The sequence below is a fragment of the Ornithodoros turicata genome, chromosome 4, assembly GCF_037126465.1.
Source record: "Ornithodoros turicata isolate Travis chromosome 4, ASM3712646v1, whole genome shotgun sequence".
NCBI classification, from domain to species: Eukaryota; Metazoa; Arthropoda; class Arachnida; order Ixodida; family Argasidae; genus Ornithodoros; species Ornithodoros turicata.
In genome coordinates, this window is record NC_088204.1 from 56903582 (window position 1) to 56924241 (window position 20660).

Sequence of the window (20660 nt, forward strand, 5' to 3'; positions counted from 1 at the left end):
AACTTATCTAGGCGTGACGAGTATTGATTTGTGTTCGCTGAAATGGTTGGCAAGGTGAGTGGTGTCTTGAACGAGGGGGCGGTTCTGGAACACCAAATTTATGCATGAGCCGTGTCTAGTTGTGGGTTGGCGGATGTCGGTGCACAGCAGAAGGTCTAGTTGTTCGGACATATCTCTTAGGAAAGTGGTGTTCCTGGCTAGTGAAACGTCCACGTTAAAGTCTCCGACGACGAGAAGCTTGTGCGTGCGCTAAAGTGTGAGTACATATACACGATAAAGTCGCGGATGCGTTGCGGCGTGAGGCGAGAAGTAGCACGCAGCCACCACGATCTCTGTGGGAAGCTGCATGGCACAAATTTCTCCGACGTCGTCTCCAGGAAGGGTGACTTAGTGTGGTGTAGCCAGTACTGCGGCATGGAGGTAACTGGCAACTCCGGCCGCTCGGTTGCCGTTGCCACTACGACGCGCTTCGCAGAAGAACTTGAAGCCGTCGATTTGTGTAGGTCTCTGCGTCTTCATCCACGTCTCAGAAAGATACAGAAGTGACGTCTTTGCGCAACGTCTTCTGCGTGGAGTTGTACGGAGCGTACATTTAGGGCTGCGAGTGTCAACGAGTGGGGCTTGTCTAGTTGTTCCACGCACAGCGTTATGATGGTACATAGGGCGGTGCTTTTGCAGTCGATGAAACTCGCCGAAAAGTTCTGTCGATATTAGCCTTTCCGTGATAGAAGCTCTAGTCATCGCCAGCTCACTCAGCTATCTCACTTTCCATCGACAGCGGTTGTAAACTTGCGGGATTCTCCTCCTTACTACCAGCCAACGCTGAGCGCCCATGCGATAAGAGTTTTGTGCAGACATGCGAATGCCGACGACGCGATATCCGGAAAGTCTCCACTAAAATTGTACACGCTCTAAAATTGTACAAACAACATAACTGGGGTATCTTTCCCTGCTGTCTTCGTCGTTTTCGTTCACACCACTCCTCTGATAGTATTATGGTGAGCTAGAAGGACTGGTGTGCTCAGTGGTTAGCGTGCTGGCCATGTTACGTCGAGACAGGGAGATACCCGGGTTCGAATCTCTGTGCTGCCTGGGGTTTTCCCTAGGTTTTCCTCAGACACTTTCAGACATATGTCGGCACAGTCCAAATCCAAAGTCAAATGAAGTTGTTGTTGTTATTTCGGCACAGTTCCCTTAGAAGTCGGCCCAGGACGCACATTCCCCCAGGGCGTCAGTCGTGGCACTGCCCACCTCTGTGAGGCCGACAACGGCGATCCCTTTCACCACCACCACTGTGCTAAACTGTGGCTGCAAGCGGGTGAAGCCGACGGGCCTGTCGATAGGTGGCCAGGAGAGGCTAGTAGTATGCAGTCCTGTCGTGTGAGCCGGGATGAGAATCAGAGACATGGACCCTGGGCCCTGCCCTGAATCCTTCGCGTATTTTTCCCCGCGCGGCGCGTGTGCGGAGGGTTGTCCGCGCACTAGCATAACATGCATAGACATGCAAAGAAGGGTCATACACAAAAAGTACAAGTGAAAATATATATATTAAAGTCATTAGTGTCGCGAATTATATTATGACTCTGTGTGAAGGAGAAAAACCGAGCCGAAAAACCTGAAGCAGAAGAAACACAATACAATACACATAACAAATATTATTCTTATTACAGGTATGATGCAATAGCATTGAAGGGGTATCACACATCATACACAATATTTTTTTATTAGTGGTAATCACGCATTTTCAATTAAGCAGAACTAAAATGGTATAGCACACTTCATCAAAGAAGTTATTTTTAATCAATATGATTACAATCAAAATTACAAGTTTTATTATAAAAAGTCTCACATTATTATACGTGAGCACCATAGTGGAGTTTTAATTACAGAGTTCTGATAGATGTATGTAACTTCAAGAACAATAGCTGGGCCAACTTCTCTAGCGGTTCTTTTACTATTTTTTTTCCATTGCGCGGTGGGTGGCGTGCAGGTGAGGGGCTGTCAGGGTGCTCACCAGCGGGCCGACGGGCACGGTGCGCCCTTATCGTTGTGCATTTTTCATCCTGGGCCGACATCTTTGGCGATTTTTCTGACTGGGCCGACTTCTCTAGCACTTTTTTTAGTTTTTTTAGCGCGCGGTGGGTGGTGCGCAGGTGGGTGCTGTCCGTGTGCTTACCAGCAGGCCGAAGAGCTGAGCGTACACTTATGGTTGTGCACCCTGGGCCGACTTCTTTGGCTATTTTTCAACCTCGGCCGGCTTCGTTCGCATTCTTTTTCAGGTGGCGCATGGACACTTTACATGCAAGTAGGGGCATGCACACTGACAACACCGGGCCGACTTCTTTGGCGATTTTTCACCCTGAGCCGACTTCATTCGCATTTTTTTTCAGGTGGTGCATGAGTGGTTTACATGCAAGTAGGCGGGTGAGGGAATGTCCGAGTGCCTACCAGCGAGCCGGAGAGCTGCGCGAGCCCTTATCGTTCTGTATTTTTTCACCTGGGCCGACTTGTTCAACGATTTTTCCACCTGGGCCGACTTCGTTCGCAATTTTTTCAGGTGCCGCGTGAGTGGTTTTAGTTGTAAGTAAGGACATGCACACTGTCATCCCAGCCAGGCGATGATACCGTCACTACTGGGTCGACTTTTTTTTCGTCATTTTTTCAGCTTGTGCCGAATTGAATCGCAATTTTTTTCCCGCTACAACAGGTGTGCAGTAGGCGGTTTACATGTAAAAGATAGTAGAGCCAAATAGTGGCAGGAATTATATTGTAACTCTGCGTGAAGGCGAAAAACCCAGCCAAAAACATGAAATGGAAGAAACACAATACACATAATAAAGAATATCGGAAGCTAAATTGAATATTCCAACACGACACAATTAATCAATTTCTGATGATGTGAATAGCACACACGCAAGGAAATAATGAGAAACACGATCAACAGCTAATAGAGAACCAAAACAATGCACCATCCAACACGTAAACAAGAGGCACACAAAGGATAAATAATTGAAAAACAATCTATCAAAACGAGGAACATGCACGCACTTAACACTGAATAGCAAAGAAACACTCTAAACGGCACATCTGCCAACATGTAAACAACAGACACATGCAGGAAAATAATATCGAAACAAACTATCAAACAAGAAACATTACAAATTTAATAAATTGGAATGGAAATAATCTATCTTTGGGAAAGCTAAGTTGAGAGAAAAATTCATCCAAAAAAAGAAAACAGAAGGAACGCAATACATGTAATAAAAGAGATGAAAAGCTAAGTTGAATATTCCAACACAACACAATTATGCAATTTATTATGATGTGAATAGCACACCTGCAAGGAAATAATGAGAAACACGATCAACAGGTAATAGAGAGCCAAAACAATGCGCAATCCAACACGTAAACAAGAGGTACACAAAGGATAAATAATAGAAAAACAATCTGAAACGAGAAACATGCACGCACTTAACACTGAATAGCAGAGAAACACTCAAAACGGCGCATCTGCCAATGTGTAAACAACAGACACATGCAGGAAAATACTATTGAAACAAACGACCAAACAACAAACATTACAAATTTAAGAAATTGAAATGGAAGTAATCTATCTTTTGAACTATCATAAAATCATCTTTGCGACCTAATCTAGTCGACCAATATACAATTTTCATCCTACTCAGGCACTATAAACATTACCTTGACAGAGGTATCCATAAAGTCAAGCAAGCAATCTATCTATGCTACTTGAGCCCGGTGGGGGTCACTCTCTCTCTCCCCCTCTATACACCCCAAAAGCAAAGAAACCGCACATGCTTTGTCAATCTATGGGGTGTGGAAACCCTCTCTCTTTTTCACATTTTTTCCTCCAAAGGGAAATATTCTTAGGACAGGTGTACAGAGGCGAAATTTTTTATTGATCAACTATCGCAAATAGACATTGGAATGATTCGATTCTCAAGAACACAATAATAATTCTATCAACAAACAAACAATAGCACGCAAAACAGAAAAACCTAATAGACTGTTATGTCAATGCAAACTTGTTTTTCGAGAAACATTATCTAAGCAAACGAGAAATATTATCGGCGCAAAAAAAACTCAACCAAAACGAGAAACGTTGCATTTAATGTATTTCAGGTCTGACAACTATTATGCACACATTATTCTCAACTCCCAAAATATCAATCAAGTGAATATCTGAAGCAAAGAGAGAAAGTCAAATTTATTCAATGATAGAAACAATACTCATTCAAAAACGAGAATAAAATTTAATTACATCATTTTATGATAACTTTGCAATAGTAATTTCTACACGCAGAAGCCACAAACGAACAACTCACCTGAAATGCAAATTAATGTACAAGTTTGCTACAGCAAAAATCAACGTACACAACTTAAAAATCCTTTCCCAACTAGTAGAATATTTTTATTAATATCAATCGAGCGATCATCTGAAGCAAACTCAAAGCAGTAATTAATTTAGGCAAGCACTTTCTGAACAAGCAGGGCGATACATCACAGGAACACGTTTTTTTCATTCAGAACCCACTGAAAAAAAGAGTGAGAGAAGGACGCTGAGCTCCCATACACTTTCGCCAAAGTTACGCCCGCAGGGAGTAGGGGGATCCTACAATGGTCTTCGTGAAAGTGAAAGGTGAAAGTCATAAACTGACTCCAACAACTCAAGCTGGGAATTGAGGGTTCTAGCGCGTTTAAAGCACCTGTTTTTCTTACTCATCACATCATTTTGTAAATTGAGTTTCATAATTCTCACGACAGGTGGATACTAATAAGATTCTAAACACGATAATAAATTTTTAATAAATAAAACGAGCGCCGATATGATTTAATTAAGTGTAGAGGCACACTACAAAACAGAACAGACATTTGCTATACATTGAAGAGATGCACGGATTTTGTATTCGTTACCATAGGTCATGGGAGGACGTGATAAAAAGCTGATTCGAAAAAGAAGAGCTGCGTAATGATTCTATTATCACAGCATTTCAATACGTCCTAGACATGGTCGTATTCGGAGATATGGTGCAAATTATGGAATTCAAGGTGCAAGAACTTGTATGCCGAATTTACAATAGTTATAAAAATATTTGCACAAAAACATCGGAAGAACCACTGGGATTTATGGTGGAGTTTTTGAGGTTTGCTAACGAAGAATGTAATTGTAGATGTAATGTAATGTAATGTTATGTAACGCTAGACCAAATGTAATTGTAATCATCGCAATGGGCATTGCATTAATCAAGAAAGCAATCAGATCAAATTATCATATACAAGCAGTCTATATCGCGCGATTCATTACGGATTTGTTGAAATTACACCTAACGGTTGAAATGGAAAGTACATAAAAGATCTTAACACGTGATATGTTCCGCACTAGAGCCTCTACACATTTATTTTCTTCTACTAGTTCTGCAATGATGTCGAATGAACAGAAGTTCAATATTGTCGTGCAAGGTCTGATGTATCATCACCTACTCAAACTCAACAAACATATCAATTGTGGTGGACCACCGGACGATTTTCATCTAATACTCTCTTGTACGCCATTCAAGAATCTTCGTACAAAGAAAGGAGACATCAATAAGAGACTGTGCAAGTTCATCGCGACAAAGTGCAAGTCGTTGAAGCAATACAAACACGGCGACAACATATCGCCTGCGTTAATCAACGCCGGATTCAAGCGCCCAATAATCAGAATAAATTATTTGATGTCTTCGGAGTTCATCAATCAAGACAACAAACGAAAACTTCAGTGATTGGAGTAGAATTGTAATTTATCGAAATAAACAAGTGTATAACTGAAATAATAATTGTAATATTCGTCATCAATGTAATGTATTCTACACATCGCAACGAAAACAGCTTATTCGTATGGCTAGATTGAAGATTGATAAGGAGACATTTATTCCACACTACGTACAAGAGATTTTACACAACCACCCTCTATACAACCCCGACATCTGAAGGATAGAATTGTAGAAGAAGAATCGCTAATTGAAATTTAGAGGCATGTTGCATCATTCTTTGTTTACAAAAGAGGATCACTAATATTTTGCGAAAGCTTATTTACTGAATTAAATTAAGTTCGTAAATTGTTGCACCCGTTCAAATTTTAATTAAACACTTACTGATGTGTGATAGTCTCCACTGCTCCGGAATGTGATCTGATAAATTTTAGCTATTAATGTACAAACAAATATCTTGTATACAATGTGTAACTATATAGACAGATTTTTAATCTATGTCTTAAAAAATTGTAAGAAAGAGTGTGCAGTTTTGAGTTTGAAAATTTAAACAAGAAAATGGTCTTTGGTGTGGAGTTTGCGTTTTGTCTCATTATGAGCTAAAAACTTCTAAAATTAAAGTATGCGCTTTCCAGATTGTCGCCGTGTTTGTATTGCTTCACTAACTTGCACTTTGTCGTGATGAACTTGCACAGTCTCTTATTGATGTTTCCTTTCTTTGTACGAAGATTCTTGAATGGCGTACAAGAGAGTATTAGATGAAAATCGTCCGGTGGTCCACCACAATTGGTATGTTTGTTGAGTTTCAATAGGCGATGATACATCAGACCTTGCACAACAATATTGAACTTCTGTTCATTCGACATCATTGCAAGAGCTAGTAGAAGAAAATAAATGTGTAGAGGCTCTAGTGGAACATATGACGTGATAAGATTTTTTATGTACTTTCCATTTGAACCGTTAGGTGTAATGAATCGCGCGATATAGACTGCTTGTATATGATAATTTGATCTGATTGCTTTCTTGATTAATGCAATGCCCATTACGATGATTACAATTACATTTGGTCTAGTGTATTTCAATTCTTCGTTAGCAAACCTCAAAAGCCCCACCATCAATCCCAGTGGTCCTTCCGATGTTTTCGTGCAAATATTTTTAGAACTATTGTAGATTCGGCATACAAGTTCTTGCACCTTGAATTCCATAATTTGCACCATATCTCCGAATACGACCATGTCTAGGACGTAATGAAATGCTGTGATAATAGAATCATTTCGCAGCTCTGGACAAGAACCTGGACAGCCCTGCACCTGCGCGCCACCTACCGCGCGATGGAAAAAAAATCGCTAGAGAAGTCGGCCCAGCTATTGTTCTTGAAGTTGCATACATCCTATCAGAACTTATGTAATTAAAACTCCACTATGGTACTCACGTATAATAATGTGAGACTTTTTATAATAAAACTTGCAATTTTGATTGTAATCATATTGATTAAAACTATCTTCTTTGATTAAATGTGCTATACCATTTTAGTTCTGGTTAGTTGAAAAAGCGTGATTACCATTAACAAAAAAATATTGTGTATGATATGTGATACCCCTTCAATGCTATTGCATCATACCTGTAATAAGTATAATCTTTGTCACATGTATTGCATTGTGTTTCTTCTGCTTCATGTTTTTTGGCTGGGTTTTTCTCCTTCACACAGTCATAACATAATTCCCGACACTAATGACCTTTGTGTATGACCCTTCTGTGCATGTCTATGTTATAAGCGCGCGGACAACCCTCCGCACACGCGCCGCGCGGGGAAAAATACGCGAAGGATCCAGGGCAGGGCGCAGGGGTCCATGTCTCTGATTCTCATCCCCGCTCATACGACAGGACTGATACTACTGAGGCTCGGCTCGCTTCGCTTCTCGTGCCTTCGTAGCTCAACGTGACCTCATGTGCGAAGAGAACCTAATATCTCGTGGGAGCACCCGTGATGGGCGAAAACGAAGCAACCCACCGCAGATCCGCGAGAAAAGAAAGACGTGCGCGTGCCGGTGCGTCGGGGTCAGTTCTCACTTGGCGACGCCCGACGCGACGCCGTGAGCTGGCGGCGGAAATAGACGTTCATTTCCGATTTTGGGAGAGGAGAGACATCGAGCCAAAAAAATTGCCATGTCGATCGAGAACGATAGCTGGCGACCAATAAGGCGACACAGAACGGCCACGCCTCCTTAGTTTTCGTCTGCTTTGGGCGACGGAATGCCAATGTGGTGGGGACATGAAAATCGTGCGCGCTGACGGGGCGGCGGAAATGCACCTCTACTTCCGCCACCCGTTCACGACGTCGCGTCGGGCGTCGCTAAGTGTGAACAGGCCCTCACGCTCCACAGACCATGATATGGCGACACAGATGTACGAACTCCCCGTCAATGTATCAGAATTATCTAATGTTTATCAAACTCAGGTTCAGGTTTCGTAATTCATTGTATTTTCATTGTAGAGGTCCCGACAAAAGTTTACGGAACACGCGAGCAGTGTATTTTCCCCTCGCTGCGACACCCTAGCGGCAAGCGGAAGCGGATTTCTTCACACGTTCAGAGAGGTGGAGGAGTGCTCCGACAGTGACACCAATTCAAACCACGTTTCGAGGACATTCAAGCGATACCGAAACGACCACGGTGAGTCGCTACCAGCACACTGGCTCCAGAGCTCTGACTGGCTCATCCCTCTGAACGAATAAACGAGCCCATTTCCGCTCGCCGGCAGGATGTCGCACGGGGTCACAAAAATATACAGTCGACCCGCGTTTATCCGGACGGCCTCGTTTCCTGTGAAAATGCCCGCATAGCGGGGGAACAGGATAAGCGAAACACGAAAATCCAGAGTGATCCTAAAAGGACGTCTTTATTGACCATTACACAGAAAACTATTCATTGTCATCTGTTTCATTCTAATACACGCATCCAGTTCTCGGAAACCTTTGCTAATGGCATTAACTTTGCGAAATATTGTTTTGTTGCTCGGAAAATACTATCGCTGTTCTCAGTGGCGCCCGCGCATTTTCTACCGTCACAGCTTTTGCATCCCCGCTTTCATCATCAGATTCTTCTTGAACACTATCGGAAGCGACGACACTGACGATGTCGTCATCTGTGATTGCAGCGCAGGGGTCCTCGTTGCAGACCTTCTCAGTCTGAAATGACCACTGCTCAGTGGATTACTTTTGTGTAGTGTGCAAAGTCGGAAAGGGAGAAAATTCTTCCTAGCAACACCCTCTTTGTGTCAGTAAAAAGGACGGCACGACCAGGGTCCTCGACCTCGCTTGAATAGGTGTGGGCCAAATGTCCTTCCTGGACAATGACCGGATAACTGAAGCCGATTTTTGGGTATTAGTCACTTCTGTTCCCCAGAATTCTCGTCCGAGTCTGGAAGCTGAAGTCCGGATAAACGAGGGCGAAATACATGGGGAGAAATCCGTCCCCATGCTTTTTGTCCGGAGGGCGCAGGATCCGGATAAACGCGGGTCGACTGTATTTAAAATTCACTTGTCCGATAATGATAGGGGCCAACGGTGTTTATCTTCGACGAAGTTTTACTATGGCGTGCGAGCTAGCACGCTGGCCATTTTTATTTCGTGAATATAATTGAATTATCTTAGTTAAGCTGCCGAACTTGCCAAGTCATTGAGAGTTGGTTTTTTGTTGGATACAGGCTGTGCATCTCATATCTCATCGCAAAATGGATTCCATACTCAGTGGAGTAGTGCATAGATTAACTCTACAGCCAGGAAATGACGTCATCAAGGACGTATGACATCATTCCAGGCCGCAGCCGCTCCGCCCTCATATCAGTGAGGTCAGTGGATAAGATAGTTAATCAGTGACGTCACATAGTTAATCTTAGTGATATGATATCAATGATAAGATTAAGTAACAATAATGACGTCATGGTGAAACACACTAGGAATCGAACTTGGGTCCTTTAGGTTGTCAGACGAGCGTCTTAAGCCACTGGGCCACGGGCTCTACATGTTTACTTGCGTCGCTAATCAGGATAGAATTGTGTGGGGTGGAGAGGTTGTTTGATTTCTTTTACGCCAGGTCGCGTCATGGGGAGTTGAGTTCGTTCATCTAGAGATGGCAGCACTTCCAGCAAATTTACCGCCGTTCAACAGATGGCGCTACCTGCGCCCCCAAATTTTAAATTTCGCGCCCATTTGACTTCGCTCTTGGTTTAAAAGAACTCCTCACGATCATGTTGTTTTCATTTTAGAAAAAGAAAAACAATGGCGAGCCAGTTCTATGTCAACTTACTGTCAAACGCCTCGAGTGATGTATTTCCTAGTAACACAATGAGCGATTTCGTTCAAAAAAAAATTACGAAGCACTTCTACGTCAGTTTCCTGTCAAACGGCTCGAGTGATGTATTTCTTAGTAACACAAGGAGCAAGTTTAGAATGAAACTCGCTCACTCAGTGCAATTAGATCGAAAGTGGCAGGTTGCTCTGACTGAGATGAATATTCCATTTGCAATTAACAATAACACGAGGAGAGCCCCTCCTCGTTTATATAAGCATGAGAGAGCAAGCAAAATGTGGGAGAAAACATTATTGTAAATTTTTCTCCATCCCTAACGAAACAGTAAAAAATAACGAGTATAAAAAAAGAACAAATTCATTCGCTTTTTCATGACTTATTTTTATTATAACAGTTAGATCACAGTTATCTTTCAAGTCTATAGTCGTTTCAAAGAATGAGCAAAGCATAGTGCTACTCTAGTTTACAAAACAGTTGAGCTTCGTTGACATTTGGTTATTCATACTCTAATTCACTGTGTTATGCAAAGTAAGTAACGGACATATTGTAAGACAATTACACACATGTCTCGCTGTAGGGATAAATATTCCTTCTATTGACGTTACATGACACAGTCAACCTAACACAGCATCGAATCGCCATTTAAATTAAGTCGATCCACATACCGTGTGAGGACGACGATGAGGCAATGTTGATTTTGTGTTGGTGATATCCAAAGCGAACAGAAAGTCCAACAGATCACTGGTCTCTTTGCGGAGATTTTCCGACAAAAGGACGTCATCACACTCAAGTCTTGACTGATGAAGATGTAGGACAACTTTCCTGTTGCATGAGAGAGTCTTAGAAAGGCTGTCTCGCTCCGATGAGGAGCAAAGTCGCTCTACACATGATGCCGACGAGCCGCTGAAGTTTCTACAGTGAGCCAGACGGTATGGGGAAGTGACGGAGACAATCATGAAACGTTCGTACTGCATTTCCGTGATTGCTACAATGAACTCGCATACAGCAGCCTCAGATGATTACGCTCGAAGACGACAGAGTCCACTCGTACATCAACTGTCTGACCTGGCTTCTGTAGCATGGAGTTGAAGACGGCTGGATGCTATGAACATTGAGTAAAGCTCAGTCTCACCAGAGAGGGGCTCGCAGTGACGGCGAAAACATACGGATTTGACAGGCAGACCACATGACTGCCCCCCCCTCTCTGGATTCGACGCTGTGCTAGGAGTTCTGTTGAATGTTTCAGCCATCTTTATGTCAAGGTTTTCTTTCCCATACTTTTATTGACAACTTCCACGTGACAACAGCGTGCCTTGTAGACGTCATAGACACTAATCACCTCTTTCCGCAAACTCATCGCTAGCCTAATCTCACTTCGTTCCGCTTGACAACTTTTGCGCATTCGACATCGTGTTACATCTTTTCCTTCCACGTGATCGCTCCATGCATATGGCTTCGTGTTACATCGTTGCAGTCAACATCCTCGTTACTCACGGTCCGCAAACTCTTCGTTAACCTTTCTTTTTCTTTTTTCCTTTGCAAAGTAGAGCGTGGGTAGCACTTTCGAAATCTGCTTTCGCAAAGGAAGAGATCCAGCGTCGTCTGCTTTTCATCACTTTTCCGAAGAGAGGCGAGCATGGAATGATAGCGACACATGTTAAGAACTAAAACAAAAAAAAGAAGTTGAAACGAAATAGTAATGTCTTCAAAGAGTGCTTGATTATTATGTACATATTTCTACTCACTTAAAAACTAAATAAAATAAACTAGTGATTCTCCGATTAAATATTTTTATTGAGATACTTTAACAACAATATAACAGCCCTCTTCGACAGCGTAATTCCATATCCAGAATGATGTTGGCCATGTGTTCGACCGAGTGTGTATACATTTTGTGGGCAGCGGTGAACTTTTAGCTCCCGATCCTCACACAAACAACATACTTCTACACATTCCTGATCGTAAAAGCTATGACTGACATTCACCAATCTCAAGCACATCTGTAGCTGTTGTGTTTCATTGTGTGTGAGAGTAACTCCATAGCGTGTTGGAAGACCAGTCTTGTCCCAAAGTCGTAACGCCAGCAGTGATGCATTAGGAGGACACGTATGGGCATAAACGTATTCTTCCAGCTCAACTTCTTTGCTACAGTTACCTTGTCGAAGTGAAGATGATGACTTCGTTAACTCAAAAGTTACTATGACGAGAAAGAATATGTGACACAGAAGACAAAATAGAAAACACACCCTATCCATTTCGCTCTTTTATGATGAAGTGAGAAAGTCTTAGTATTGAGGATGAATTTATTTCTTATTGACGATACATTTTTCTTATTCACAAACAAGTCGATTTTTCAAAAGGTCCAGAGTAAATAAAGTTATGTACTTGGCAGTTGAATGGAATCCATGCTTTATGGCAGTGTCGATAAAACACAGACTCTTTGTAGCAAGTTGCATGGCATCGAAACGAGTCGAATAGTCAAATAGCTCACTCATTTGCCGTGACCATTCGGTTAGTAAAACGAAGGATGAACTTGTTAAAAACGAATCGTCTGTATGAAGCATGGAATACATTTCCTTTGCAGTTTCCCAAATGACTTGATTTGGAGGATTATTCGGTAGAGCTCGAAACAGCACAATGTTCGTCACAATTTGAAAAGCTTCCGCTAATGGCGTCCTCTTGACCGTTGTTAACCCACAATTTGATAGCTGCTTCCAAGAGGTATGTTTCTCATTACATGGCAGATGGAGTTGAAATATGTGGGACCTCCTATTCCATTTACCGCATTCATCTTCTCCTTTTCCCGATTGCTCTGTTTCGTCGTCTGTGGACCATGAATCGCCAGGCTGGGTTTCAACGTCGGACCATGCTGTACTGGTCATTTTTTTTTCAACCGAGGTAATTTTCTGCTATCCACTTCTTGTCCGCAGTTCCACTGAATCTAACTAAATACTGGAGCGTTCCATTTCTAACTCGTCTTTTTATAATCTTTTCTACTTTCGGTACTTCTCTCACTCTTACCATTTCACTCTCGTAGAAACTACCAATGATATCTTCATTGTTAAGGTCACGCAGTAGGTATGTATTAGGATAACCTATTTTGATTGCTCTCACCGAAAAAATCTCTTTCGTAAATGACTGTAAATATCTCTTTGTTAACTGGTGTCTATATTTGGCAATTCTAACGAGATTACCAAGATTGTAAACTGGCTTCTTTGGGGCTTCAGTTGGGGTGGGATAAAGTCTTTCTCGGAAAATGTGCTCGTTTTCTTTGGTTACATCCACAGGTCTCGCAGAGAGAGTCCTGTGCACTCGATTGTTGTACACTTTGATGAGGTAGAATCTTCACATAACGTTTATGACCCTGATAGGTAAAGATACGGTAAAGTGTAGACACAATACTTCGCTGACATCTCTCAACGATCGCACATTTATAAATAGACATAGAATGATATAACGTTATGCCTTTTCTTTTCAAGAACTCTCGCACTACCTTGTTCGTAAACTCTGTTCCTCGATCACTATGTATCAGCCGTGGAGTACCGATCCTCTTAAATGCAACTTTAAATGCTCGAAGAATCTCAGGAGATTTTTTATTGCGAATGGGTACAACAGCGAGGAGCCGGGAAAAAGCATCTATACAGAAGAACAAATAGCGAAAACCATCATTTTGCCCTTTTAGAGACTGCATGTCCTTTAGGTCGATTTGGAACATTTCCTGCTTTCCGAGTGCAATTATTTTCCGGAAGGTCTTGGGTCGCTTGTACTCCTTATGTAAGCTGTAAACATCACTTGTCTCCAGATATTTAGCAACTCTGCCCTTCTTTTCACCGATGGCTTGAGCGAGTCTCTGCACTCCACCAAAACTGCCGGCATGTTCTGGGTCGTAATAGGCGGCCATTAGTGCTTTCTCCTGCTGCGAACTCGAAGAGCGTCAAGGGATAGATAGGCATTTATTGTAGCTGACACGTCTCCTCTCATCCAGGAAGGTTGTCTGTTGTGAAGTTTATACTTCAGCAATTCGACAATGGACGAGTGTGGCACTACCTTCCCGTGACATATAACTCTTCCGTACTCGTCGTAAGCTAGAACAGTTGTTATCAGTTTGAGTATTGCTAATACCTTTTTATGATGCCTTGGAGGGAAGTGCGACAATATGGTTTCATCTTGAAAATAGTCTTTCTGTTCCTCCTGCACAGGCTTCAATATGGGATCCATGTTAGGTTTCGGCGGGCACGCTTTGCAGCATGTGTGATTGCTGGCGAGGCACCTTCAGGTGTGCTTGCTTCACTTGTAACAGGCGATGCTCGACTGCTCGATGCTCCCGTTACTCTGTGTTTTTTTAAACGATTTGGATGCACAATGAGTGTTGGTAGATTCAGTTTGACCAATAGCGGCAAGATGCGATCGAAGTAAGGAGGAGTTGGAACATTTCTCGCTCTTGAGACAAGATAATAAACGAGATCGATTATATTACTATTCTCCAACGTTTGACCGTCAACGATTACTTCGAAGGTTTGCGCATTCCAGGAGATTGTTGGTTGTAGAAGTTGCAGAAGTTGGTTTGCTCTGACCTTATAACCACTACTCATAAAACCAACAATTGTGTCACTTTTCTCCCCCTCCTCGGTCTGTGTTCCTTCTTCTCGCGATCCAGGAAGTGTTTCGCTTGTATGTTGTTTTGCAGCTCTACTTGAATGTAGCAAAGAGTGAAGATACTGAATTATCTCTTTTGCCTTGATGTCATCCGGTTCATCTTTCTTCAATATATTTGGGATGTGATCTTCTCGGTAAGGTACAAGTTCGTATTTCTGCATCGATTATACTCCGATTGCTTTTGCAATCGCTCTTCCACCCAATGAGGAGATGAGACCCAACAAAGGTGGTAATAGAAACTGCAGAAAACCACCTGATTGTTGCAAGACCTTTTTAGCTTTCTTGACCCCCGTTGCGTCTCGTTTTGCCAAAATGCGAATTGATGCTGCGTAAGGTTTTAATTGCTTTCTTACTCTCGGAGTTACTGTGACGTTTCCTTCACAAAGGTTCATACAAATTTCCTTTTTCAACATACTTTTTCCTTTCGCTCCGATATGTGGGAAAGTGTGCTTATATTTATTCTTATTTTCAGCTTCACTCTGTGTGTAGAAAAGAATAAGTGAGCCAGAGTGAGAAGTCACCACAAGAGAAAGGTATGACATCTATTTTGGATAAGCTCGATAAACTCAAGAAACCTGGAGATGGAGATATTCAGAAAATGAGTACCCTACCGAAGAATGAAAAGCTGGAGGTCTTGGATTTGCGAAGGATTGACACGGTGTACAGCGAAGCGGTCTATGTAGAAGTGTTGACGGAGAATGACAAACGTGTAAAGTTCTACCTTCCTAGTCGCTTTAAGCGTTTGACAGAGGATGATCTAGAGGAGATGAGACAACTGCAAAATCTTAAAATTGAGAAAAAGGAGAGATTCAAAGATGGCAAGAGAGTTGCTTCGCCTGACATTCTATTCACTCATGGGAAGAAAAAGTGATGATACATCGACATATCGGCAGCTCCCATCCTGAGACACTTCTCTCCACATCATGGTGACCTGTCACTTATGTCCTCAACACGAACGTCAGTACTATGCATCAATAGAGGGACTCCAAATTCATCTGGCAAACGTTCACGAACTCCAGACACCCTGCATACCATTTTGTGAGACTCTCTGCACACTACGGAACTACACGAAACGCTTCGAGTTGCATCTACATGACAGAGACGAGGCGGGGCATGAAGTGACAACGTTTTTTCATGAGTATGAACACTATCTTGCTAATGTATTGCGACACTTTGGATTCCCACTGCGCTACTTCACATTTCTTAAAGTAGAACTTGGGCGACATACGCCCGATGAGGAGTTACGACTTGAGATTCATTTTGTACCTTCTAAAGTAAGAACTGTTTGGTCAGAGGGAGATGTACTGCCTTCGATTGCGCAGTCGAGTAGTGAGATAGCACAAACATTAGAAAACTTAGAAATTCAAGGCTCCGGTTTTTTTCTCTTTCGCATTCTTGCTTGTATTCTAAACATTGGACGTTTGGCTCCTCAACTAATTGGATGTTTCCAATTTGAGTTACCGAGTGAATTGAAACGAAAGTATCGTTCCCTGTTGAATGTGGATTACGGACTACATGAAGATGAAGAGAACATGTGTTTTGCCTTCTCCGTGATTGCTGGACTACATCCTGCCTCGCATCACAGGCGGAGGGCATCTTCCTACAGACCATACATAACACAGTATGTATTTCCTGATACATTTCCCGTAGCTTTCCCAAAAGATGTAGAGATATTTGAGAAACGTAATGAAATTAGCATTAATGTGTACGCGTACGAAAAGGAAGAAAACTACATTTACCCCATCAAAGTTGTTGATGAGGAGCGTCAGAAACATGTGGACTTGTTACTAGTTGACTCTCATTTTGTGCTCATCGCAAATTTTAATGGATTGTTTGTTCCACGTGGACAATTTCATTGTAAAAGATGTACAATGGGCCTCTGCTCAGAGGGAAGTCTGAAGTGTCATTTAAGTATGTGTAAGCAACAGAAAGTAGCCAAGACCATTTACCCAAAGAAGGGAGAGACATTAGCATTTGCAGGGGAACATCTCATGTCAGAAGTTCCCTTCTACTGTGTGTATGACTTTGAAAGTGTGCTGTCACCGTGTCTGGATTCAGGAAATGTGTATGAAGATCACATCCCCTCTTCATTTTGTCTGTTAGTGATACGCGCATCCGACTCATATGTCCTCCAAAAGCATCTGTATCGTGGACCTAATTGTGTCACTGTCTTTATGGAGCTACTGCACAGACTCCATGACGACATTTTGGAATGGATACGTACAATTGCCCCTCTAGAAATGACCGCAGAAAACGAACAGCAGCATGCCACAGCAAGTCACTGCAACGTTTGCCAGGAATCTTTTGCAAAGAAGCAAAAAGTTCGTGACCATGACCATGTAAGTGGAAAATTTCGACAAACTTTGTGTAACACCTGTAACTTGAAACTGAGAGTGCCTCCTAAGATTCCAATCATTGCACACAATGCCAACTATGACTTGAGTTTTCTTTTGTCTCACTTGCATTTGCTTAAGAAAGTAGACATAAAGGTGATTGCCAGTAGCTCCCAAAAATTCAAGGCTATAGACGTTGGCTCTTATCGATTCCTAGATAGTTTAAACTTCTTGAATGCAAGTCTCTAAACATTAGCGAAAAATCTACGTGAGAAAGGTGAATACAACTTTCGTTGTCTTCGTCAATTTTTTCCAAACGAAGAACACTTTCAACTAGTTGTTCGCAAAGGAGTGTTTTGTTACAATTTTGTTACCACTTTCGAAGCCTACAATGAGCTTTCTCTACCTCCTCGGGATCAATTCTTCAACACTTTGAATGGGACAGAAGTAAGTGAAGATTATTGTCATGCACAGAGGGTCTTTGAAAAATTTCAACTCCGTAATCTGGGAGAGTATTCAGACCTATATTTACTCACAGACGCACTGCTTTTAGCAGACGTGTTTCAGGGCTTTCGTAAGTGGACACTTGACTTTCACAAGATCGAACCTTTTCACTTTGTGTCTCTGCCCGGATTAAGCATGTCTTGCGCCCTAAAAATGAGTAAGGTAGAGCTAGAGTTGATTCACGACCCTGACGCGTACCTGCTGATTGAAAATGGCATACGAGGAGGTATTACACAGTGTTCGCTGAGGAAAGCGACTGCAAATGTACCAGGAACAGAGCAGTTTGACCCCAAAAGCCCAAGTAGCTTGATCCACTACATAGACGTTAATGGGCTTTACGGTTCAGTAATGAGAGAACCACTACCTTACGGAGGTTTCGAGTGGCTCACAGAGGATGAAATCACGAACTTGGATATAACACACCTCCCAGATGACGCACCTATGGGTTACTTCCTCGAGGTAGATCTAGCATATGACAAAGAAATCCACCAACGTCACAGAGATCTGCCAGTTGCCCCCGAGAAAATGTCAGTTCCCTATGATCTGCTGTCAGAGTATCAAAAGGAATTGATGAAGAAGTTTCACCTTCCTGAGAAAGCTACCGATGCAAAATTACTGTTGACATTATTCGACAAAGAGAGATATTTTCTACACTATCGCAATCTGCAGTTGTATATGCATTTGGGCTTGCGTCTCACCAAAGTTCACAGGGTTCTAAAGTCCAATCAAAAGCCCTTTCTCCGATCCTATGTGGACTTCAATCACGATCTTCGAAAACGAGCTACGAATGCCTTCGAAAGCTCCCAAGCTAAGATTGCAATTAATAGCGTGTACGGACGTTCGTGTATGCAGGTTAGAAAGTTTGTAAACTGTCGTCTCACAGTAACTGACGAACAAGTGCTCAGACTCCTACGCAAACCAAACCTAAAGGAGTTCCGACCGCTGAGCTCTCATGTTATCCTCTTCCAATTCTCTCAATCTGTGCTCCGCATGAGACAGCCACTGTACCTAGGATTCGCGATACTGGAACTGTCCAAGCTGAAGATGTTTGATTTTTACCACAACCACTTTCTTCGTGTAGCTCCAGATACTAGACTGTTGTATATGGACACAGATTCCTTCATCATAAAGTTGAGTGAAGAGAAAGCGCTTCTCGAACTAGCTGACAAGCATCTGGATAACTCTAGCTATGACCCCGATCATCCGTTATATTCCGCGAAAAATAAGATGGTACTGGGAATGTTTAAAAACGAGATGCCTCGTGATCACATTCTCGGTTTCTGTTGTCTAAAACCAAAGCTGTACGCTCTCGAACTGAGTAGCAAAAAGCAGTACAACCGTGCGAAAGGTGTGAAACATTCTGAAGCACAGAAGCTTCTTTATTCCCTGTACACCGACGCTCTTGAGTATGGCAGAATACACTCTATTAAACAGAACCTGATCGTGCACAAAGACAATGTAAACAAAAGTGTCGCAGTGACAAAGATTGCTCTCAACCCTTTGGACCTTTCAACCATTTTGTATGGCATTACCTCTGTACAAGCTGTAAAATAAAACATTTGAACTGAACTGATACAAAGCGTTACATTTGTGCAGATGGAATTGAAACGTTCCCTTTTGGTTTTCACACCTAATCATATGTATGCATCGGACAAGTGTAAACAAAGATGGAAGCAACAGGATGGTAAATGATGGAAAAGCCAATTACCATCAATATAGATGTTACCCTTTCTTTATTCTTGTGTTTTTTTCTAACAAGTGTTTAACACTAAAGGAGTGTTGATTGTACATATCTTCATTTGACTTATTCAGTGCACCTTTTTTCCTAAGTTTTTTTATGTGAATGAGAGAGTTGTCACTTCCTTAAATAATGAAACTTTTTCAAAGTGTTTGCAAAAAAAAGTGGAGTATGTACTTTGCAAAACAGCTTGTTACAGTTCTCTTGTTTTCAAAGTGATGATGAAATTGTGACTGTATAATACTTTTCGGTATTTTTGTGAGCTGTCTGATGCAATGTATCCTACTTTTCTTGCTAAGATGACTAAATAGAGGCTCTTTTCTTTTCAAAAACAAATTTATTCACTTTTAGAGTACACTACAACATGACATGTTATCTGTTTTTTGTGGTATCTGTTTACGCACAAGTATTGCTATCAACCTATCATTGAGTTTAAAGGTGGTGTGTGAGAACCTCCGAGTACACTCTTCAAGTAGAAACCCACAGCAGAGAAGACTACCTACATAGAGACAATAAAGTCCACATGTGGCTGAGCTGTATCCCTGAAGTCGTTTCCTGTTGTAGTGAAATGAAGATGCTGGGTGTATGAATTTGTAGAACTCCTTGTATAGTGGTCGCATTCCGTAGCTATCGAAATAAGAAATGCTCCTATCGTTAGAGATATGGAATAGAGTCCAGTGTTCTCCCGGGGAAGATCTTGGAGCTGTATTCACCACATAAAGACCCGGTCCGCTTTTTGCAATGCAATTCCATCGCGAGCGAAAGTTCCACGAAAGCATGTCCTTGTGCAATGGTTCCGAGCAAAAGCTGCATAAAATTCCCATTCTTCCATTTTGATTCGTTTATAAGAATTTAACGCGTCTGTCTTTGTTTATTTCCAGAACACGAGGTGTCCGTGACAGCTTCTGTAAGGTTAGCAGCAAATGTCAATGTGAGACGAACATTAGCTTGAAGCACTGGACTTAGTGACTGCAGTTCCACATCCGGTGTGAGGTGATAATAAAGCATAAATGTCTCTTTTGCATATGCAGCCGGAGCTAGAGGTATATCCTTGCTCTTAAGTTTGTGAAGCAAATTCATGTATCCCTTTGCATAGATGTCTCGTTGAAAGTTGAAGTCGTCGGTGTGGTGTTGACCGCCAACGTCGAGCACTGCTCTTTTGAGTTTAAAATTTTCAAGCTTAAAAGGTTCCGTTCTCTATGACCCTGATATGCTTCACTCTTGACCATCAATACGGTCAACTTAGAAGGAACTCGTTCACTATAGAGATCATCAAATATCACCTGAGATTGGTTTGGAGCGATTGTCCTATACTTAATCTCTAAACCTCGAAGAAGGTATGTGGCGG